Below are 25,646 nucleotides of genomic sequence, written 5' to 3' on the forward strand. Positions count from 1 at the left end.
AGCGTGGACGTGAACCGTATGTGCAGTTGACGGACTTTGAGCGAGGGCGTATAGTGGGCATGCGAGAGGCCGGGTGGACGTACCGCCGAATTGCTCAACACGTGGGGCGTGAGGTCTCCACAGTACATCGATGTTGTCGCCAGTGGTCGGCGGAAGGTGCACGTGCCCGTCGACCTGGCACCGGACCGCAGCGACGCACGGATGCACGCCAAGACCGTAGGATCCTACGCAGTGCCGTAGGGGACCGCACCGCCACGTCCCAGCAAATTAGGGACACTGTTGCTCCTGGGGTATCGGCGAGGACCATTCGCAACCGTCTCCATGAAGCTGGGCTACGGTCCCGCACACCGTTAGGCCGTCTTCCGCTCACGCCCCAACATCGTGCAGCCCGCCTCCAGTGGTGTCGCGACAGGCGTGAATGGAGGGACGAATGGAGACGTGTCGTCTTCAGCGATGAGAGTCGCTTCTGCCTTGGTGCCAATGATGGTCGTATGCGTGTTTGGCGCCGTGCAGGTGAGCGCCACAATCAGGACTGCATACGACCGAGGCACACAGGGCCAACACCCGGCATCATGGTGTGGGGAGCGATCTCCTACACTGCCGTCGTCGAGGGGACACTGAATAGTGCACGGTACATCCAAACCGTCATCGAACCCATCGTTCTACCATTCCTAGACCGGCAAGGGAACTTGCTGTTCCAACAGGACAATGCACGTCCGCATGTATCCCGTGCCACCCAACGTGCTCTAAAAGGTGTAAGTTAACTACCCTGGCCAGCAAGATCTCCGGATCCGTCCCCCATTGAGCATGTTTGGGACTGGATGAAGCGTCGTCTCACGCGGTCTGCACGTCCAGCACGAACGATGGTCCAACTGAGGCGCCAGGTGGAAATGGCATGGCAAGCCGTTCCACAGGACTACATCCAGCATCTCTACGATCGTCTCCATGGGAGAATAGCAGCCTGCATTGCTGCGAAAGGTGGATATACACTGTACTAGTGCCGACATTGTGCATGCTCTGTTGCCTGTGTCTATGTGCCTGTGGTTCTGTCCGTGTGGTCATGTGATGTATCTGACCCCAGGAATGTGTCAATAAAGTTTCCCCTTCCTGGGGCAATGAATTCACGGTGTTCTTATTTCAATTTCCAGGAGTGTAGTTTGGACAAGAAGAGAATAGAAGCTTTCGAAATGTGGTGGTGCAGAAGAATGCTGAAGATTTGGTGGGTAGATAAGATAACTAATGAGGAGGTATTGAATACAATTAGGCAGAAGGGAAATTTGTGGCACAACTTGACTAGAAAAAGGGATCGGTTGGTAGGACATGTTCTGAGGCATCAAGGGACCACCAATTTTGTATTGGATGGCAGCGTGGAGGGTAAAAATCGTAGAGGGAGACCAAGAGATGAATACACTAAGCAGATTCAGAAGGATGTAGGTTGCAGTAGGTACTGGGAGATGAAGAATCTTGCATAGGATAGAGTAGCATGGAGAGCTGCATCAAATGAGTCTCAGGACTGAAGACCACAACAACAACAACAGAAGCGCGGGGTAGCGGCGCGATCTACGGTGACTTGTTACGGAACGCGTGGCTCCCCCCGTCGGAGGTTCAGGACCTCCCTCGGGCCTAGGTGTTTGTGTTGTCCCTAGCGTAAGTTACTTTAAGTTATTAAGTAGGATGGAAGTCTAGGGACCGATGACCTTAGCAGTTAGGTCCCATAGAAGCTTACCACAAATTTCCAAAAATTTACAATACGTACAAGAACCAAGAGGGAGCAATAAGAATGAAAGACCAAGAACGAAGGGCTCGGCTTGAAAGGGTGTAAGACAGTCTTTCGCCCCTACTGTTCAATCTATACATCGAACAAGCCTTGACGGAAATAAAGGAAAAGTTCATGAGCGGAATTAAAATTCACCTTGATATCATTTCAAGGTGAAAGGATATCAAGCTGATGACAATGCAATCCTCAGTGAAAGTGAATAATAATTAAAGGGACCGAGCGAGGTTTGCAGTGGTTAGCACACTGGACTCGCATTCGAGAGGACGACGGTTCAAACCGGCGTCCGGCCACTCTAATCTGGTTTTTCCGTGGTTTTGATGAATCGCTTCGCGAAATTCCGGGATAGTTCCTCTGAGAGTGCACGGCCAATTTCCTTCCCCATCCTTAAAACAATCCGAGCTTGTGCTCTGTCTCTAGTGACCTTGATGTCAACGGGACGTGGAACTCTGATCTGCTTCCTACGAATTGCAGGATGTGTGGAATGAAATGAATAGTCTAATAATTAAGAGCGTGGACTGAGAGTAAATAGAATAAAGACGAAAGTAATGAGAAGTTGCGGAAATGAGAACAGCCAGAAAATAACATCAGGATTGGTGGTCACGAAGTAGATGAAATTAAAGAATTCTGCTACCTAGGCAGCAATATAATCTATGACGGACAGAGAAAGATGGACATGAAAAGCTGCTAACACTCGCAAAAAGTGCATTCCTGGCCAAGAGAAGTCTACTAGATCAAGAGGAGGGCTTAATCTGAAGAAAAAATTTCTGAGAAAGTACGTTTGGAGCACAGCTTTGTATGGTAATGAAGCATCGACAGTAGAGAAACCGGAACAGAAGAGAATCGAAGCCTCTAATTGTGGTGCAACAGGCGAATGTTGAAAATTAGTTAGACCGATAAGGTAAGGAATGAGGAAGTCCTGAGCAAAATCGGCGAGGTCAGGAATATATGGAAAACACTGAAAAGAAGTGATAGGATAGTAGGACATCTGTCAAGATGTCTCGAAATAACTACCATGGTGTTAGCGGGGAGCTGTAGAGGGTAAAAGCTGTAGAGGAAAACAGAGACTGGAACACATTCAACAAATAACTGAGGTTGTAGGTAGCAAGTGCTACTCTGAGATGAAGAGATTGGCACTGGAGAGGAATTCGTGGTGGCCCGCATCAAAGAAGACTCATGATGCAAACAGGACTTCAAACAAAAGTAACAACAAAAACAAAGCTATAACTTACACACTTTGAATATATGCTGTTTCTAAGCACCAGCACATTGAATCTCTTGATAACGTGTCGTTATTGGTGCGATCTGCTGTAATAAAACCACGGGAAACGTCATATCGTTGATTACAGAATGTAAGTATCCACTTATTTTCGTTGTAACATGCGTGTTATGAAAGTACTTTTTTTAAGGCAACGCCACATTGAAAGTTTATCAAAAACGTGTTACTGGTAGGATTTATTATATTTCAATGTTAATTACTAAGATATCGACGATTAAAGCCTTCAGAATAGTTTAATACAAAATATAAAAGTACTCAGAAGAGGACATTAGCCTACTATTTTTTTTCCTTTTCGTTTTCTTGTGGTGGGACTTTCTTATTAAAGGAACAGAAATAATTTCTATTGTTTTTGATGTTATGTAAATATAATTGCCCTATCTGTCAGGAGCGAGCTTGTTCGGTTTTGTTAACTTATATAAGCTGTTACCCTTACTGCCTGGGACAGGTGTCTTTTCTTTTAACGTACTCACGGATATTGAATTTTTTATTTATCTGTACTACATATAGAACAAAATGAGTAGCACATGGACAAAGGAGGAAGGTTGCGTTTTAATAGAGCTAACGTAGGAATTTTACGCATGTCCATTTTCGTAACCAAACTGTGTGGTTTTCGAGACAAATAAAGCCGACAACTGCGCTAGGGAGCGCAAAATTGCGAGGGTCAGCTCCCGTTTTCCGACGGCGCTGTCTCGTAACTATGGATCTCCCGTCAGGGTCCACTTTAGGGCTATTGATAAAATACCGATAAGGCGATATTACTACATTCTTTCCAACATATATCGATGTATAACGGCGATATGCCCTTAACCGATGTATCGGTATGTCGATATCGATAGGGCAAATTCGAATGCCGATATTTATTTTATATTTCTTTCACAATTTTCGATAAATATTTTAAATTGTTCTTTTGAAATTGTAGTAGAACATAAGTTTACTTAGTACTTTTTGGGCCCTTGTCAAGTTCAGTCCATCTCTTTGACTGTGTGAAGCAAGTACAGACAGCACGAAGAAGAAGTCCGATTGCACTGAGGGGTGGGGTGTGAATAGAATAACAAGATATTCGACGTGAAGAAAGAGCACACCACTTGCGTTAAAAAACAATTTTTGACACTACTAGTGCGCTATTTCTTCACATCGGCATTCTTCAAAATCAGTAGCTGCAACTGTTGAACAAAAATCTAAATGACAAGATTGGTCTTCCCGGTGAGCGGCGAAGGTGAAGGGATATGCTGACGTAAACGATGCTCGGCGCTGCCAACAGAAAACGCAACGTCTAACTTCACGACGTAATTTTGACATTGCAACTGCTAGGTCACTGGCGTTTGCAGAAATGAAAAAACAGGGAAGTCGTCATGAGGTGTTCCACACAAATTCAGTTTGTGACGAAACCAAGCGATCCACCGGACACCTTTTATTGTGCCACCCTCGTGCAGTTACCATTGTTAGCTAAGTGTTTATGGCCAAGTGTGAACGTGCCTCGCTTTCCTTTCAGTTCTTGCTGTGAGCGAGATAAGCCGGCTGTCACCTGGTTGATGCACAGAATATCTAATAATAAATCAATATATAGATATACAGTTCTAAAACTGACAGTATATTTACAATTTACAGTCGAGATTTTCTTTGACTGGTATGTCGATATTTTTTCCATCCTTATATCGTCAATTTTGTCGATACATTGAGGCGCAGTATTATTTTTAAAAATATCCATATATCATAGTCTCGATATACACACCGGGCCAATAAAATTGCTACACCAAGAAGAAATGCAGATGATAAACGGGTATTCATTGGACAAATATACTATACTAGAACTGACATGTGATTACATTTTCACGTAATTTGGGTGCATAGATCCTGAGAAATCAGTACACAGAACAACCACATCTGGCCGTAATAACGGCCTTGATACGCCTGGGCATTGAGTCAAACAGAGCTTGGATGGCGTGTACAGGTACAGCTGCCCATGCAGCTTCAACACGATACCACAGTTCATCGAGAGTAGTGACTGGCGTACTGTAACGAGCCAGTTGCTCGGCCACCATTGATCAGACGTTTTAAATTGGTGAGACATCTAGAGAATGTGCTGGCCAGGGCTGCAGTCGAACATTTTCTGTATCCAGAAAGGTCCATTCAGGGCGTGCAACATGCGGTCGTGCATTATCCTGCTGAAATGTAGGGTTTCGCAGTGATCGAATGAGGGGTAGAGCCACGGGTCGTAACACATCTGAAATGTAACGTCCACTGTTCGAAGTGCCGTCATTGCGAACAAGAGGTGACCGAGACGTGTAACAAATGGCACCCCATACCATCACGCCGGGCGACACGCCAGTATGGCGATGACTAATACACGTTTCCGATGTGCCGCCAAACACGGATGCGACCATCATGATGCTGTAAACAGAACCTGGATTCATCCGAAAAAATGACGTTTTGCCATTCGTGCACCCAAGTTCGTCGTTGAGTACACCATCGCAGGCGCTCCTGTCTGTGATGCAGTGTCAAGGGTAACCGCAGCCATGGTCTCCGAACTGATAGTCCATGCTGCTGCAAACGTCGTCGAACTGTTCGTGCAGATGGTTGTTGTCTTGCAAACGTCCCCATCTGTTGACTCAGGATTCAAGACGTGGCACCACGTTCCGTTACAGCCATGCGGATAAGATGCCTGTCATCTCTACTACTAGTGACACGAGGCCGTTGGGATCCAGCACGGCGTTCCGTATTACCCTCCTGAACCTACCGATTCCATATTCTGCTAACAGTCATTGGGTCTCGACCAACGCGAGCAGCAATGTCGCGATACGATAAACTGCAATCGCCATAGGCTACAATCCGACCTTTATCAAAGTCGGAAACGTGATGGTACGCATTTCTCCTCCTTACACGAGGCATCACAACTAGTTTCACCAGGCAACGCCTGTCAACTGCTGTTTGTGTATGAGAAATCGGTTGGAAACTTTCCTCATGTCAGCACGTTGTAGGTGTCGCCACCGGCGCCAGCCTTGTGTGAATGCTCTGAAAAGCTAATCATTTGCATATCACAGCAGCTTCTTCCTGTCGGTTAAATTTCGCGTCTGTAGCACGTCATCTTCGTGGTGTAGCTATTTTAATGGCCAGTAGGGTATTTAAAAATATCGTCAGCGTTAGCTGCCTCGTCGCGTGCGACGACGGTCTTAGGGCGCTCTACCTGCGCTCGCTTGCGAGGCCGGCAGAGGTGTAGTCAGAGTGGCCACGGCCGCGGTGGGTCACGTGTGGCGCTGCCCCCGGTGCACTCTGACCCGGCGCGGGGTCGCCGACCCCCGTGGCGCGCTCTCGCGGACCCTGCCGGCCGCAGAGTCGTTGTCCCCAGGAAGCGGCGGGCGACCGGTTCCCCAGCCAGCCTCCGGTCTCCCGACGATGACGCGCGCGCCTTCCCGCGAAAACTGTAGGCCTTCCCCAGCCGGCGCCACCGCGGGCCGCAACTGGTACCGCTGTGCCGATATATCTACGAGCGCTGCGGTTGATACCTTGAGCTGTCCCCGATCCACCACGGCAGTGCAGACATTGACGTCGATCGTAAACGAGGTGTGGTGACTGTTGTGGATTGGCAGGAGAGCCAATCCAGGAAAACTAGAGGAAGCCAAAAGGCACGCGTTTTAGCTCACGCAGGCTGGCGTGAAGTCTGGAACGGGACAAGGAATTTAGACTTTAGAAAAACGGACGAAGCTGGTGGAATACTTAACTTTAATCCATTAATGGTGAACGTCGGTATTGCCGTTACATGATTCACTATATTAATAGCAACTGATAATGGCGCCTTGCTGGGTCGTAGAAAATGACGTAGCTGAAGGCTATGCTAACTATCGTCTCGGCAAATGAGAGCGTATTTTGTCAGTGAACCATCGTTGTACAACTTGGGCGAGTGCTACGAAGTCTCTATAGACCTGCCGTGTGGCAGCGCTCGGTCTGCAATCACTGATAGTGGCGACACGCAGGTCCGACGTACACTAACGGACCGCGGCCGATTTAAAGGCTACCACCTAGCAAGTGTGGTGTCCGGCAGTGACACCACAGTGACAAGCCGTCATCGTTTCTCGTTCAGATCTCTACTATTCCTGGATGGTACGGTTGACATTCCTTTGGAGTTCCCAAAAATCAGTAGTCTAAGTGGTTACCAAATCATATTCAAGCTGGTTTATGCGCTGTCCACTCGCACTGATGAGACCACCAGTCAAAATCCTGAATAACCACCTCTTGCAGCGTGAATCGCTGGGAAACGTCAGGAAGTAGATTAGATTAGATTAGATTAGTACTTGTTCCATAGATCATGAATACGAAACTTCGTAATGATGTGGAACGTGTCAGGTTAATAAAAGGTATCTATACAGGCTATTACATTAGACAAAATATTACATGACACTCAATAATTTTTTTTTTTTTGTGGAGGTTGGGAAATTACCCACTTACTATATCCAAAAATTAATCCAATGAGTAGAAGGAGTTGCCATTAAGAAATTCTTTTAATTTCCTTTTAAATGCTATTTTGCTATCTGTCAGACTTTTGATGCTAATAGCAAAGACTTTTGTGGCAGCATAATTTACCCCCTTCTGAGCCAAAGTTAGATTTAACCTTAAGTAGTGAAGATCATCCTTTCTCCTAGTGTTGTAGCCATGTACACTGCTATTACTTTTGAATTCGTTCGGATTGTAGGGTGACCAACTCTCCCGTATTTCCCGTGATCTCCCGTATTTAGAGACATTTTTTCATAATCTCCCGACTCCCGTATTTTCAGGCTCAGTGGCCGTTTATCTCCAGTTTTTAACTTTATTTTTCTTATCACGTACCGGTACGTAAAAATATTTTTCAATCATTTAAAGTTTGCACGCACTGTCATGATTCGTACGTAGACAGCAGAGACAACTGATTCTATATCGACCTTCGACCGTAGATATCGACATTATGTCTATCGAATATCTTTGGAATGATCGACCGACGCTTGGCGGTTAGATGTGCCAGTGCTTACTGTGAATTTGTTAAAAATGATGTAAAACTACTGACTGAGTCAAAATTTGTTGCAAAATATGTATAAGTGCTTGTGATGTGTAAATAAATAGTCTACTTTTACAAACACTGCTTTGATTTTTGGCGAAATTTTGCCGTGCTATTAATCTCCCTTATGTTTTGTCAAGGATATAAAAATCTCCCTTATTTTCGTTTAGAAAAGTTGGTCACCCTATCAGGAAGAGATTCAGTGAGGTTTTGAAACGTACCGACAGGACTGTGGAGCCATGCCGACTCCTGTCCCTCGGCCAGTTTCTCTACTGCCGATCCACTGCACACAGAGGTCGATCGAGATGGTCAAACAGATGGTCTATTAGGTTTACATCGAGGGAGTTTGGTGGGCTGGAGAGTACGGTAACTCGTCCTGGTGCCCTTTGAACCATACACATACACTGCAAGCTGTGGGACATGTTGCATTGTCTTGCTGTTAGTTGTCATCGTGCTGAGGAGAAGCAAACTGCATGTAGGGGAGGATATGGTCACCATCGACAGATGCACACTTGTGTTGTTTCATTCTGCCTTCCAGAATGACAACATCTACATCTACATCCACATCTACATGGATACTCTGCAAATCACATTTAAGTGCCTGGTATAGGGTTCATCGAACCACCTTCGCAATTCTCTATTATTCCAATCTCGTATAGCAGCGCGGAAAGAATGAACACCTATATCTTTCCGTACGAGCTCTGATTTCCATTATTTTATCGTGGTGATGGTTCCCCCTATGTAGGTCGGTGTCAAAAAAATATTTTCGCATTCGGAGGAGAAAGTTGGTGATTGGAATTTCGTGAGAAGATTATGTCGTAACGAAAAACGAATTTGCTTTAATGATGTCCAGCCCAAATCCTGTATCATTTCTGTGACACTCTCTCCCATATTTCGCGATAATACAAAACGTGCTACCCTTCTTTGAACTTTTTCGATGTACTCCGTCAGTCCTATCTGGTAAGCATCCCACACCTCGCAGCACTATTCTAAAAGAGGACGGACAAGCGTAGTTAGGCAGTCTCCTTAGTGTAGGTCTCTTACATTTTTTAAGTGACCTGCCAATAAAACGCGGTCTTTGGTTAGCCTTCCCCACAACATTTTCTGTGTGTTCCTTGCAATTTAAAATGTTCGTAATTGTAATACCTAGGTATTTAGTTGAATTTACGGCTTTTAGATTAGACTGAATTAACGTGTAACCGAAATTTAACGAGTTCCTTTTAGCACTCATGTGGATGACCTCACACTTTTCATATTTACGGTCAACTGCCAATTTTCGCACCATTCAGATATCTTTTCTAAATCGTTATGCAATTTGTTTTGATCTTCTGGTGACTTTATTAGTCGATAAACGACAGCGTCATCTGCAAACAACCTAACGCTGCTGTTCAGATTGTCCCCCAAATCATTTAAATAGATAAGGAGCAGCAAATGGCCTATAACACTACGTTGGAGAACGCCAGAAATCACTTCTCTTTTACTCTATGACTTTCCGTCAGTTACTACGAATTGTGACCTCTCTGACAGGAAATCATAAATCCAGTCACATAACTGAGACGATCACCCAATGAAAATACTGTCCACTCATAACGCCCCCTCTTCCACCCTGGACGCTTCCGACGATTGTTACGCGGTGTTTGCTTTGAGTCCGAAGGAGCATAAACGTGAGTCATCTGGAAAGGCCACCTTCCACCACTTAGTGAACGACCTTTCGCGGTACTGGTGTGGAAATGCCGTCCTTCGTCGCCGATAGCCAGCCGTGTGCATAGAGCAGGTACCTGCCGGGCAGGCACAAACGCAAAAACGTTCGCTGGACGGTCGTTGGGGAGACATTGTTGGTAGAAAAACAGTTAGGGATATTATGGATTTACATAAAAGACGTGCATTGTAAACCGTTCTAAATAAATACAGAAGGATGCCCCGTCGAATGACACTGGCTCACTTCAATATATGCACGTCTCTTAATTATATCCATAATCTCCATAATTTTTTCCAAGCTTCTTCTATAACTTTAACTTATAATAATATACGTTTCAAAACAGCTCTCGCAGACAACAGTAACGTTGAAAAGGCAAAGGTCCCGAGTTCGAGTCTCGGTCCGGCACAAAGTTTTAATCTGCCAGGAAGTTTCATATCAGCGCACACTCCGCTGTAGAGTGAAAATCTCGTTCTGGAAACATCCCCCAGGCTGTGGCTAAGCCATGTCTCCGCAATATCCTTTCTTTCAGGAGTGCTAGTTCTGCAAGGTTCGCAGGAGAGCTTCTGTAAAGTCTGGAAGGTAGGAGACGAGGTACTGGCAGAAGTAAAGCTGTGAGGACGGGGCGTGAGTCGTGCTTGGGTAGCTCAATTGGTAGAGCACTTGCCCGCGAAAGGCAAAGGTCCCGAGTTCGAGTCTCGGTCGGGCACACAGTTTTAATCTGCCAGGAAGTTTCATATCAGCACACACTCCGCTGCAGAGTGAAAATCTCATTCTGGGAACAGTAACGTTTCTCTCTTATTGGCTGCTGGCGACGTTATGCAGAATGCGGTGGTAGGGACGTTTGTTATAATACCACGAGCGACTGAGGAAATACTCAGCAGTATTCCACAGCGCTCTTCAGAGCGATCTGCTCCTGCAAGAGCATGTCAGCCATTCATTTTAAGTTATTTTACTTTTATTATTGTATTCATTCCTCGACCACTTATGAAGCGTAATACTCTTTTTGTAGATTAAAAAAGTGACCTGACGGTGTTCTTATAAGAGACCAAAACCGGTCACCAAGTGAAATATATACAACGTACGTCTAGACTGTATTACTGAAATAAATTTAATATTAATCGATCGCTGTGATTTTCTACTGACGATGATCCAAAAAAAATTCTTCATTCATAGTGTTATTTCTCTTTATCATAGACATTGTCTTGAATTTGTCCAAATTTAAAGAGAGATACGAACATAACCTAAGTGGAAATTTTTTCAAAGTCTTTCCTACTTTCATCACGAACATCCGAATAGGGTACTTTCCCCTAGTCAAGAACATCGTAAGCGAAAAGTTGGATAGTTCTGTTGATTGTGAGGATGATGATGATGATGATGAGGTCCCATACTCCGAGGAGCGTAGGGGACGATGACGGAGACCCGCACCGCCGTGCTAGGCAAGATTCTAGCGGAGGTGGTTTGCCATTGCCTTCCTCCGGCCGTAATGAGGATGAATGATGATGATGAAGGCGACATAACAACACCCAGCCATCTCGAGGCAGGGAAAATCCCTAACCCCGCCGGAAAGCGAACCCGGGACCCCGTGCGCAAGACCACGAGCTCCGGACTCTGTTGATTGTATGCTGTTGATTCTACAGAATAAATCATTTATTCGTACTGAGAGCAATACGGTCCCTTGCGGCATACCCTGTGTAGCTTTCGGTTCTGGTAGCGTATTCGCCGGCAAGTGTGGCGTGCAATCAATTATTCCTCAAGAGAATCACTTAGACTACATTGAAGGTGCTTGGTTATGGTCGTATAGTTGTTAGTAACAGACGATGTGAGACAGTGTCGAACGCGTTCAGAAACCTTGCAAGACCTCCATCGCCTGTTTGCAAGAAAACTTTTATGAGTAAACGAAGGTGTGTTTAACAAGAATGGTTTTTTTTCCATATCCCTGATGATCAAACCGTAACTTGCAGAAACTCCAGAAGCTTTCGAAGAAGGTGCTGCAGTGCATGCTTTAGTGATTTGTGATTGTTATCTATAAATTAGTTCAGAGCAAACTAATCTACAGCGAAAAAAAAATAGAAGTTGCACTTGCGCCTTCTTCCTCGAGCCGCAGGGTTAGCAAGTTAATAAATAAAATCAATTTTATTAACATTGATTAAAGTGCTGATAAAGCCGCTGGTCAAAAATATCGAAACACTGTGAGAAATGCATGCTTGAACATTCAAGCAAAGCCTGCAGGTTGGGCTGTTGTATTTGATCACGAACGGCACCTGTGCAGTGTCCTCAGTACGTTGCAAGAGTCAGTCGTGGTCAGAAAAATGTTCTGTGTAGTTGTGAGTGCATTATCTCTGAAATAAGTGCATTTGAACTCGGGCGAAGTGTAGGTGTTCGTATAATGGGAGCTTCCGTAACCGAGGTAGCCTAAGTGTTTGGTGTTCCAGTTAGCACCGCAGCAAAGATTTTTACAGCATACTGGGGAGGCGTTAGAAAACGTTGATCCGTAAGTCACAACATGAACGAAACTGGGTGCTGAGTTATCGTGACGGACGAAAAATACGTTGACAAAAGCTGCATAACTGAATGTCGTTCTCGCGAACCGTGTCCGCTCCAAAACAGCACAAAAGGAGTCCGTTACCTGAGAATTGCTGAGCCAGCAAATGATGTAAATGCCGTTAACAGCAAAACTTCGTGCCGAAGCCATAAAACTTGTGCTATGGGACAAAAGAAGAAAGTCGTTTGGTCGGATGAGGATTGTTTCACATCGTTTCGCACTTCTAGCCAAATTTACCTACCAAGAGTAAAACATGGCTGGGGTAAGGTGGTACAATGGGTAGCCATATCGTGGTACCCCGTGGGCCCCGTGCTTACTCCGCTAGCAGCCGTTACTTCGAAGGATTATGTGAGCATTTTGGCTAACCAGGCCCATCCCGTGGTACAATCTTTGTTCCCCAATGCTACTACTATCTTCGAAGACAATAGGGCCCCTGTTCGCAGAGCTCACATCGTGCAGAACTGAACGATGACAATTACACTGGCTCACTTCAATATATGCACGTCTCTTAATTATATCCATAATCTCCCTAATTTTTCTATGATTTTTCGGTGACTTAAGCGAGCAAGAGAATGGACTGTCTCGGCCGGCCGGTGTGGCCGAGCGGTTCTAGGCTCTTCAGTCTGGAACCGCGCGACCGCTACGGTCGCAGGTTCGAATCCTGCCGCGGGCATGGATGTGTGTGATGTCCTTAGGTTAGTTAGGACTGTCTCGAGCACAGTCACCAGATCACAATAACTTTGAGCCTTTGCTGTCTTCTTTGGAGAGAAAAGTGTATCGCTATCAGTGTCCATCATCTGCACCTGAACTTGGCACTATTTTGCAGGAAGAATTGTAAAATATTGGTTCAAATGGCTCTGAGCACTATGGGACTTAACTTCTGAAGTCATCGGCCCCCTAGAACTTAGAACTATTTATTTATTTATTTATTTATTTACATGTCAAGTTCCGTAGGACCAAATTGAGGAGCAAATCTCCAAGGTCATGGAACGTGTCAGTACATGAACTTAAAACATAAAAGTAATAACAGATAAAAATAAATGTTCATGAACCTGAAAAAAAGACAGTCGATAAGTTTAAGCAAACGCTATCAGCAATACAATGAGCATCAGCTTAATTGTTCAAGGAACTCCTCGACAGAATAGAAGGAGTGACCCATGAGGAAACTCTTCAGTTTCGGTTTGAATGCGCGTGGATTACTGCTAAGATTTTTGAATTCGAGTGGCAACTTATTGAAAATGTATGCAGCAGTATACTACACACCTTTTTGCACAAGAGTTAAGGAAGTCCGATCCAAATGGAGGTTTGATTTCTGCCGAGTATAAACTAATATTAGTAACAAGAAACGACAATAAGGAATATACATATTGAGAGGCCAATGTCAAAATACCCAGACTCGTGAACAGAGGTTGACAAGAGGTTCGTGAACTCACACCACTTATTGCCAGAACCGCCCGTTTCTGAGCCAAAAATATCCTTCTAGAATGGGAAGAGTTACCCCAAAACATAATACCATACGACATAAGTGAATGAAAATAAGCAAAGTAGACTAATTTACGTGTCGAAGTATCACTCACTTTTGATACCGTTCGAACAGTGAAAATGGCAGTATTAAGTCTTTGAACAAGATCCTGAATGTGGGCTTTCCACGACAGCTTACTATCTATCTGAACAGCGAGGAATTTGAACTGATCAGTTTCACTAATCATATGCCAGTTCTGTGAGATTAAAACGTCAGGTTTTGTTGAATTGTGTGTTAGAAACTGTAAAAACTGAGTCTTACTGTGATTTAACGTTAGTTTATTTTCTACAAGCCATGAACTTAGGTCATGTACTGCACTACTTGAAACCGAGTCAATGTTGCACACAACATCCTTTACTACCAAGCTAGTGTCATCAGCAAACAGAAATATTTTAGAGTTACCCATAATACTAGAGGGCATATCATTTATATAAATAAGGAACAGGAGCGGCCCCAACACTGATCCCTGGGGCATCCCCCCACTTGACAATACCCCACTACTTAAACCTAACTAACCTAAGGACATCACACACATCCATGCTCGAGGCAGGATTCAAACCTGCGAGCGTATCGGTCGCGCGGTTCCAGACTGTAGCGCCTAGAACCGCTCGGCCACTCCGGCCGGCGGTAAAATATTCCTTTGAAACCCATATTTTTCTTGGCATAGAAATAATTGGATCTAAGTAATACTATGGAGGTATGACTTTCCCTATTTCTTTACATTCGTGATGCTTACTGACTTCTACTTCTGTACCTGAGAGGACAGCGCGTCTGACAGTCATGCGGAGGGCCCGCGTTCACATCCCGGTCCTGCCAGAGACATTTCCTTGTTGGGACGAGTGGAACGGTATCACTCAGCCACGTGACAGTAATTGAGGAGCTACTAGCGGCTCCTAGGTTTGGAAACACCGGTCTGCGACTAAAAACCGCATAGGAATTTTTAGCATTTCCTTATAGATTTTGACCTCCCAAAAACAGGAAAAATATTCAAAAAATTCTATCACTTAGGTTTTTATGTATCTTGCAGTATTTATGTTCATTAGTAATAAACCTATGTGGTTTTTTAATTTAATAACTATTAAAAATTATATCTATGATAATCGATAAAATTAAATTAAATTTAAAAAATTTACAATGTTAACTGTTCTTTGTTACCACTTGCAGGTTTTACCGTGAATTTCTGGGCGCCAGAAGCAAATGCTAACAATCTTATTGTTCAGTTTGAACGTGTTGCAACAAGTCAAATGACGATTTGTATCTCGCATGAAATGAAGAGAAATTCTCAATAGACATATTGCTATTCAAGTGAGCGGTGCTGCTGTTTCTGTCTAGTCATGCCTACAAGAGGTTGTGTTATTTCTCCAAACAATTTTTGTTATATCTGTGGTGAATACACTATTAAAAGTCAACAGAGAAACATAAGTGATTTTGTGAGGAAAGTTTATTTTGCTTACTTTAAATTAAAACTTGGTGATCACGATAAACCATGGGCCGCGCATAAGGTGTGTAGAAGATGTGAAGAATATCTTCGTTTGTGGTTTAAGGGTAAGAAAAATGCATTTCGATTTGGAATTGCTATGATATGGCTTGAGCACGAAACCAATACCACTGATTGCTACTTCTGTTCAGTTGACGTAAAGTGATTTAATTCAACAAACAAAAGAAGCATAAGTTATCCTAACCTTGACTCAGCTATACGTCCAGTGCCCCATAGATCTGAAGTACCTATCCCACAGCCACCTTCCAGTTTGGATGAATACGCGAGTGAGTTGGAGGACGAAGTTACATTACCTCCTCAGGGTGAATCAAGCTCAGATTTTTCTTCAGATGAAGACGAAAGGGCTCAACTATTTTCTCAAAGTGAGCTCAATGATCTAGTAAGAGATTTAGGTCTTTCAAAAGATGCAGCCGAACTGTTAGATTCTAGATTAAAAAATAAAAACCTTTTATCATCTGGCACCTCATTTTCATGGTACAGACACCGAGAAAAAGAATTTACCCAGTTTTTTCAAAAGAAGGAAATTTAGCTTTTTGCAATGAAGTGGAAGGACTCATGCATTGCTTTGATATGCAGTATGACTCATCTAAATAGCGCCTATTCATTGATTCTTCCAAAACTAGTCTTAAAGTAGTATTATTGCACAATGGAAATAAATTTGCATCGCTTACGATGGGACATTCTGTGCATATAGACGAAAACTATAACGATTTGGCCATTATCCTGGAAAAAATCAAATATCAGGACCATCAATGGATGGTTTGTGGGTACTTCAAAATACTCACGATGCTTTTGGGTCATCAGGCAGGCTATACTAAATACCCATGCTTCTTATGCTTGTGGGATAATAGAGCCAGAGAACAGCAGTGGACTAAAAGTGATTTGACCACCCCGAGAAACTTTAAAACGTGGAGAGAAAAATATTATCAATACTACTTTGGTACCACCAGAAAAGGTTTTGTTGCTCCCTCTGCATATCAGATTGGGGTTGATGAAACAATTTGTAAAATCGCTGCAGAAGGACAGTTTTAAATATCTATGTACAAAATTCTCGAAGCTGTCAGAAGCAAAGTTGAAAGAGGGAGTTTTCACTGGCCCCGTCATAAGAAAACTTTTAACTGACACCCTCTTTGTGGAAAGTATGAATGAGAAGGAAAAAGATGCTTGGGTAGCGCTCAAGGATGTAGTGTGAAAGTTTTTGGGAAATACTAAGGATCCTGACTACAAAACCATTGTTCAACGGATGCTAGCAGCATACGAAGATCAAGGCTGCAAGATTAACTTGAAGGTCCATTACTTACACTCCCACGTAGATACAGTGAAGAACAGGGGGAGCGGTTTCATCAGGATGTCCATGATGTTGAGAGATGGTACCAAGGAAGATGGGATGTCACTATGCTTGCTGACCACTGTTGAATGCTTAAGCGGGAAACTGAAGATGGAAATCGGAAAAGGACTCAGCGAAGTATCAAGGAAAAGAAGAAAAGGTTTCATAAAAAACGTGAGTAAGTTTGATAATTTTGAATAAACGAGAACTTTTACCAATTTTTTGTGTTTGAATTTGCAAAAAACCTTATGTGATAGAAAAAAATGGACATCACTTCTGAAATCAGCGCATTCTAAAACATATAATTCAGTAAAACTATCTCATGCAGCTGACAAAAAAAAATTTTTTTTGCAGTCCTGTGAATGCTGACAACGGCTCTGAGAACGAGGACCTATCCGCACCGCTTTCCACAGCGCATCCAAATGACACCATGTAGCAGCGGATAATGCTGCTGTCAGTCAGCGTTGCGTAGTTCTCTGTGCCTGACAGCGGGGACATTTTTTTCGCGTTTGTGGGAGAAACTTGAACATATGATTTGAAATGGCAAGCCAGTAGGTGAGAGAGTACCTCGGTGTACTTCTCAAACATTCACCTCTAGCCAGTGCTGTAACAGAAGATTTATGGATTTCTCATATTTTACTTTTAAATGATGGCATTTTCTGAAATCACAAGAAGTATGCTGCATAATTAAGCTTTTTCCATATGTGAAAACATATTCCAGCGTACAATACGGTCATGAACCTAGGAACAAATATTCGATTGAAGCGTTGCAGTCGGAAAAATCTTGTTAATACTGTATTTAATAGACTATCTGTTACATTATTACTATACTACACACCAACAATTAGCAAATCAAATCAAATCAATCAGAACTATTATAAAAATCAGTTAGAACTTAAATTCATTTTGAAATACACTGAAGAGACAAAGAAACTGGTACAACTGCCTGTTGTCGTGTACGATCCCCGCAGAAGCGCCGCAACACCACTTGGCATGGACTCGACTAATGTCTGAAGTAGTGCTGGAGGGAACTCACACCACGAGCCCTGCAGGGCTGTCCATAGATCCGTAAGAGTATGAGGGGGTCGAGATCTCTTCTGAACAGCACGTTGCAAGGCATTCCAGATATGCTCAATAATATTCATGTCTGGGGAGTTTGGTGGCCAGCGGCAGTGCTTAAGCTCAGAAGAGTGTTCCTCGAGTCACTCTGTACCAATTCTGGACGTGTAGGGTTCGCATTGTCCTGCTGGAATTTCCTAAGTCCGTCGGAATGCCCAAACGACATGAATGGATACAGGTGATCACACAGGATGCTTACGTACGTGTCACCTTATCTAGAGGTGTCAGGGGTGCCTTAGTTCAACTGCTCACGCCCCCACACCATTACAGAGACTCCACCAGCTTGAACAGGCCCATCCTGACGTAACAGGGTCCACGGATCATCAGGCTGTCTTCATATCCGTACACGTCCATCCACTCGATAAAATTTGAAACGGGACTTGCCCGACCGGGCAACATGTTTCCAGTCATCAAGGTCCGCCTCGACAGCTTAGTGGTCAGTGCGACGGAAAGCCATGCTAAGGGGCACGGGTTCGATTCCCGGCTGGGTAGCAGATTTCTCCGCTCAGGGACTGGGTGTTGTGTTTTCTTCTTCATCATCATCTCATCCCCATCGACGCGCAAGTCGCCGAAGTGGCATCAACTCGAAAGACTTGCACCAAGCGACCGGCCTACCCGACGGAAGGCCCTAGCCACACGACATTCCATTCCAATAGTAAAATGTTGGTGTTGATGGGTCCAGGCGAGGGGTAAAGCTTTGTGCCGCGCAGTCATCAGGGACACACGAGTGGGCCTTCGGTTCCAAAAGCCCATATCGATGATGTTCCGTTCAATGGTTTGTACGCTCACACTTGTTGATGGCCCAGCATTGAAATCTGCAGCAATTTGCAAAACTGTTGCACTTTCGTCACATTGAGCGAATCTCTCCAGTCGTCGTTGGTTCCGTTCTTACTCGGCCGCTGTGGCCGAGCGGTTCTAGGCGTTTCAGCCCGGAACCGCGCTGCTGCTACGGTCGCAGGTTCGAATCCTGCCTCGGGTATGGATGTATGTGATGTCCTTAGGTTAGTTACGTTTAAGTAGTTCGAAGTCTAGAGGACTGGTGACCTCACATGTTAAGTCCCATAGTGCTTAGAGACATTTGAACCATTTTTTTCTCCCCATTTCTATTCAGTACCTCCTCATTAGTTACGTGATCTACCCATCTAATCTTCAGCATTCTTCTGTAGCACCACATTTCGAAAGCTTCTATTCTCTTCTTGTCTAAACTATTTATCGTGCATGTTTCACTTTCATACATGGCTAAATTCCACACAAATACTTTCAGAAAAGACTTCTTGACACTTAAAATAAACGCTTTCCTTGCCATAGCCAGTCTACATTTTATATCCTCTGTACTTCGACCATCATCAGGTATTTTGCTTCCCAAACAGCAAAACTCATCTACTACTTTAAGTATCTCATTTACTAATCTAATTCCCTCAGCATCACCTGATTTAATTCGACGACGTTACATTATCTTCCTTTTACTTTTGCTTATGTTCACCTTATATCCTTCTTTCAAGATACAGTCCATTCCGTTCAACTGCACCTCCAGGTCCCTTGCTGTGTCTGCCAGAATTACAATGTCATCAGCAAACCTGTGCGAAATGATAATTAAATCAAGACCCTAAGCTGTCGACAGGCGTTGATATACAACAACGGGGACAGCTGAAAATGTGTGCCCTCACCGGGACTCGAAGCGGGGATCTCCTGCTTACATGGCAGACGCTCTATCCATCTGAGCCACCGAGGACACAGAGGATAGTGCAACTGCAGGGATTTATCCCTTGCGCGCTCCGCATGAGACCCGCATTCCCAAGTGAATGTCCACACACTACATTCGTAGTGCCCCTGCCCATTACACTCATTACTCGTGGCAGACAATCTTACCGAGCCCCGTAAGAGTTCGGGCACTGCGTGTTCATCCAGCACAGAAGAAGAAGGCCAATGGCCGGTTAGCCTTAACTGTATGAAGATGGTATCTGTTCTTTCGAACATGTCCGAAAGAACAGATACCATTCTGATATCAAAGTTTATATTTCTTGAATGAGATTTTCACTCTGCAGCGGAGTGTGCGCTGTTATGAAACTTCCTGGCAGATTAAAACTGTGTGCCCGACCGAGACTCGAACTCGGGACCTTTGCCTTTCGCGGGAAAGTGCTCTACCATCTGAGCTACCGAAGCACGACTCACGCCCGGTACTCACAGCTTTACTTCTGCCAGTATCTCGTCTCCTACCTTCCAAACTTTACAGAAGCTCTCCTGCGAGATACTGGCAGAAGTAAAGCTGTGAGTACCGGGCGTGAGTCGTGCTTCGGTAGCTCAGATGGTAGAGCACTTGCCCGCGAAAGGCAAAGGTCCCGAGTTCGAGTCTCGGTCGGGCACACAGTTTTAATCTGCCAGGAAGTTTTATATTTCTTCTCCATGCTTGCTCAGTTTTCAGATTGAATAACATTGGGGATAGGCCAGTACCCTGTCTCACTCCTTTCGCAATCACTGCTTCCCTTTCATACCCCTCGACTCTTATAACTGCCGTCTGATATCTGTACAAATTGTAAATAACCTTTCGTGCCCTGTATTTGATCCCTGCCACCTTCAGAATTTGAAAGAGAGTATTCCAGTCAACATTGTCAAAAGCTTTCTCTAAGTCTACAAATGTTAGAAACGTAGATTTGCCTTTCCTTAATCTACCTTGTAAGATAAGTCGCAAGCCACATACTTTATAAATAGATTTTAAACATATGACGTTTTACTTACTATAAAATTCTCTACCTGCAGAATTAAAAATACATTCCAAATAGATTTAATAAAAATTGCGATCAAAAAGCTTACATTGGATGAGTTACGGCAGTGTAAATGCAACATAGTGCGACTCCGATGCGGATGTGTAAGCACTGACACGTAGGCAACGTGTATTTCCGACTTACGTGGACTAGGGTTATGTCATTACTAGTTTCGCCCAATGTACTGTTATCCTTTACTTGGCTGCCAAAGGACAAACAACATCCATTCGAGAATGAAGAATGGGGCAGCAAGTCCGTCGGAAGCAAGTGTGATGGAATGGTGTGCTGCTGCTTCACGGCAACGCACGTCAGCATATCGCAAATGTTGTAAAGGAGCAGTTACGTCAAGTCAAGTGGGAGGCAGTCGAGCACCCGCCCTATAGTCCTGATCTCTCCCCATTTCATTTTCACGTCCACAGCTCCTTAAAAAAGGCCTGGAAGGGTCGGTCGAGGATGTGCAGCAGGCAGTTACGGACTTCTTGACGCAGCAGGACACGAGGGTGGCATGATTGCCCCAATGCTCACAGTGATTTTGCCTGATTGCCATTCCGATTGTGGATTGTACGGCCTTCGAAAAGAATGTTTTGAACGCCCTTTATATATTATAAAGCACTTAAATGAGTATAACACAATCTCATATCTGACAGTAACAAAAACCGTAGAAAATCGCGGAAGCTTCATACGGTGGTCACTAGTGCACAACCTTCACGTGATTCAAAAATCAATCAGTAGACTGAAGTAACGACCAAAAAACTTCGCATGTTTCTAGGGACACTACATTTTAGCTAAAAAAATTTCCCCTACTAGCCGAAGGAGGTAAGGCTAGAAGGCGTACGGAATACGTAGCGGGGCTATACAAGAGAAGAAAAAGAAATACAGAAAATCTTAAACATGGCTGCAGTTCAGCAACTGTATAAATTTGAAGAGGTTGAAAAAAATCAGCCAACCGGTTGCAACTAGTTGGCTGATTTTCTCAACCTCTTCAAAACTTTAGAAAGCGAATACAATGAAGATGGGAGGGGAGACACGATACTGCAGGAGAATTTGGAAGAGCACAGGAGTAGACGACATCCCCTCAGAACTATTGAGAGTCAGATGAGACCAAACGAGTGCAACTGGCTTGCTAGAGGCATGAGACAGGTGACATGTTAGACTTTAAGAAGAGTTGTAATATTTCTGGCTTATTCAGCCATCATATTAGGCTCCAGGAAGCTATTCCCAGGGCAGTGGAGATGCAAAAAGCATAGAGATGACGCAATGTGGGATGAGGTACCGGTGACAGATGTTAGATTCGGTACCATTCCCGTGAGAAAGACCGCCTGCATGATGCTGCTGCTCTGTGATTGGCCGCTGTGTTCGGCGGTAAGGCGCCAAAACGTTAAACTTTAGTTGCTATTATTAATTAAACCTGTCATCCAAATTACTTCATTTTTTAAATAAACATCTCTCAACAGCCAGCTATCAATCAGTCATTTCAAAATTATTAAAATCAAAGTATTACTAAAACAAAAGACTGACGATATTACTGCCGATGCACTTCGGTGGCGTTCGGGTCACGCCTTGCTGGCTTGGCGCGCGAAGTGTCTCGGGCAGTCCGGCTCTCCAGTTCTGACCGTTCCAGTAGACAGACATGTTGTCTGTTATAGCAGTATTTGTTTCATGCAATTTTAGTTACTACGGTTCCGGCCGTCGCTAGGTACAGACATGTTGTCTGTAATAGTAGTATTTGATTCATGTAATTTTACTCTCCAGTTCTGACGGTTCCAGTAGACAGACATGTTGTCTGTGGCAGGATGTATTTCATGTTATTTTAGCCAGATATAATGACTGTGGAAAGATATGTTCAATACGTTGTGATCAAGAATAGTTTCTCGTGTCTCTATCAATAAAAACGCTAGTGGCATTCCAAATGAGTTATAGTTTATTCGTAGCGGCAGTTCCTTGCGAAGTTAATTTCAGCCTCAACAAAAAGAATCCACGACCTGCGTGTGCTGTTTTCTGCGCTGGGGACATCATAACCACGAAGACAACAGTGAAATGTACAAGAACTTATGTATTCCACACAGGGAAGTGGAAGCAACTAGGCACCTCACGTGTACTGCATGCACAGTACAAATGTGCTCAGTGACACGTCATCTGCAGTAATGCAGAGGAGGTAAAGAAGGATGAAACTATTAACACTATCTCACTTTTATTTCTTTTTCCTTGCCGTAGAGTGTAATAATTTCGAAGGAAACTGACAGATGTCAATAATTCAGAGCTATCAATTTCATGAGTTTAATAAGTTATTTACAGAAGAATAGAAAAACTGGCAAAAACCTACCTCTGAGAAGATCAGTTTCGGTTCCGGAGAAGTGCAGGAGCACGCGGAGCAGTACTCACCTTACGACTTACCGTAGAAGAGAGGTTAAAGAAAAGGCAAACCTACGTTTATAGCATTTGCTCATCTAATAGCAGAGCACTGTAGGTCGCTGAAGGATCGTAGCGTTCCTAGTGATTGAGAAATCAGTAGGTCAGACGCGTTTACAACAGACGCACACAGTTACATGCCTATAACGTCAAAGTCAATCTCTTGTGGAATTTTATAACACTTTTTATGCTCTTGTGTTCTTTCTGCAGACGAAAAATCCTCTCTGTAAGAATCAAAATGGAGTCTGCAAACAACGGTCTCGTGAAGCCCAGTTCACTCAGCTCGTACACGAGGCCCAAAGCTAACAGACATCAGTTCCCAGGTTGTCCCTTGACTCCTGGAAGGCGTTTGATTTCTGTTCCGTTGTTTAATGAGCAAAATACTTACGTGCGAAATAGATGACCATCTTTGTTGATTGGACTGAAGAGCCCTTACAAACAGAACACAGTATGTCATTCTTAACAGAGTTATGCATAATATACACCGAGGTGACCAAAGCTGTGGGATAGCGATAGCGATGTCATGTGCGCAAGATATGAAAGGTCAGTGCATCGGTGGCGCTATCATACGAGGGCAGTTCAATAAGTAATGCAACACATTTTTTTTTCTGAAACAGGGGTTGTTTTATTCAGCATTGAAATACACCAGGTTATTCCCCAATCTTTTAGCTACACAACACTATTTTTCAACGTAATCTCCATTCAATGCTACGGCCTTCCGCCACCTTGAAATGAGGGCCTGTATGCCTGCACAGTACCATTCCACTGGTCGATTTCGGAGCCAACGTCGTACTGCATCAATAACTTCATCATCATCCGCGTAGTGCGTCCCACGGATTGCGTCCTTCATTGGGCCAAACATATGGAAATTCGACGGTGCGAGATCGGGGCTGTAGGGTGCATGAGGAAGAACGGTCCACTGAAGTTTTGTGAGCTCCTCTCGGGTGCGAAGACTTGTGTGAGGTCTTGCGTTGTCATGAAGAAGGAGAAGTTCGTTCTGATTTTTGTGCCTACGAACACGCTGAAGTCGTTTCTTCAATTTCTGAAGAGTAGCACAATACACTTCAGAGTTGATCGTTTGACCATGGGGAAGGACATCGAACAGAATAACCCCTTCAGCGTCCCAGAAGACTGTAACCATGACTTTACCGGCTGAGGGTATGGCTTTAAACTTTTTCTTAGTAGGGGAGTGGGTGTGGCGCCACTCCATTGATTGCCGTTTTGTTTCAGGTTCGAAGTGATGAACCCATGTTTCATCGCCTGTAACAATCTTTGACAAGAAATTGTCACCCTCAGCCACATGACGAGCAAGCAATTCCGCACAGATGGTTCTCCTTTGCTCTTTATGGTGTTCGGTTAGACAACGAGGGACCCAGCAGGAACAAACCTTTGAATATCCCAACTGGTGAACAATTGTGACAGCACTACCAACAGAGATGTCAAGTTGAGCACTGAGTTGTTTGATGGTGATCCGTCGATCATCTCGAACGAGTGTGTTCGCACGCTCCGCCATTGCAGGAGTCACAGCTGTGCACGGCCGGCCCGCACGCGGGAGATCAGACAGTCTTGCTTGACCTTGCGGCGATGATGACACACGCTTTGCCCAACGACTCACCGTGCTTTTGTCCACTGCCAGATCACCGTAGACATTCTGCAAGCGCCTGTGAATATCTGAGATGCCCTGGTTTTCCGCCAAAAGAAACTCGATCACTGCCCGTTGTTTGCAACGCACATCCGTTACAGACGCCATTTTAACAGCTCCGTACAGGGCTGCCACCTGTCGGAAGTCAATGAAACTATACGAGACGAAGCGGGAATGTTTGAAAATATTCCACAAGAAATTTCCGGTTTTTTCAACCAAAATTGGCCGAGAAAAAAAAATGTGTTGTATTACTTATTGAACTGCCCTCGTATGTACTCAGCTGATTCATGTGAAAACGTTTCCGACGTGGTTATGGTCGCTGGACGGGAATTAACAGACTTTCTACATGCAATGACAATTGGAGCTAGATCGATGCTTATCGTTGGTTACTTCAATATTCTGAGAATCACAGTGTCAAAAGTGTGTCGAGAATACCAAATTTAAGGCATTACCCATCACCACAGACAACGCAATGGCCGACAGCCTTCACTTAACGAGCGAGAGCAGCGGCGTTTGCGAAGAGTTGTCAGTGCTAACAGACAAGCAACACTGCGTGAAATAACCGCAAAAATCAATGTGGGACGGACGACAAATGTATCTGTTAGGACAATGAGGCGAAATTTGGCGTTAACGGGCTGTGGCTGCAGACGACAGATGCGAGCGCCTTTGCTCACAGCACGATATTGCCTGCACTGCTTCTCTTGGACTCGTGTTGCGGTGTGTTGGGGTTTAATTTCTCGTGTCTATTCGTCGTTGTCACTGTGCAGGCTGCAAATTAAAATTCACCTACCTCAGAACAGCGTCTGCTCAATGTCCGTTCACCCAGCAACGTAGTTACTTACAAGATGATGTAAAATCAGTGTTGATAAAAAACACCACCTAATATTTACAATTGCTGAGGCCGTACAACTCTAGTTATGAAAGAAAGTTCTGTAGACATACTGTCGTCCAATTTTATCGGGCAATAAGAAAATGGATTGGTTTCTGAAAAATAATGTCCGAAATTTTCGCAATATAATGTTTAATTTGTCCTTGATAACCAAAGAA

This window comes from Schistocerca nitens, chromosome 2 (genome assembly GCF_023898315.1).
Source record: "Schistocerca nitens isolate TAMUIC-IGC-003100 chromosome 2, iqSchNite1.1, whole genome shotgun sequence".
Classification (NCBI taxonomy): Eukaryota; Metazoa; Arthropoda; class Insecta; order Orthoptera; family Acrididae; genus Schistocerca; species Schistocerca nitens.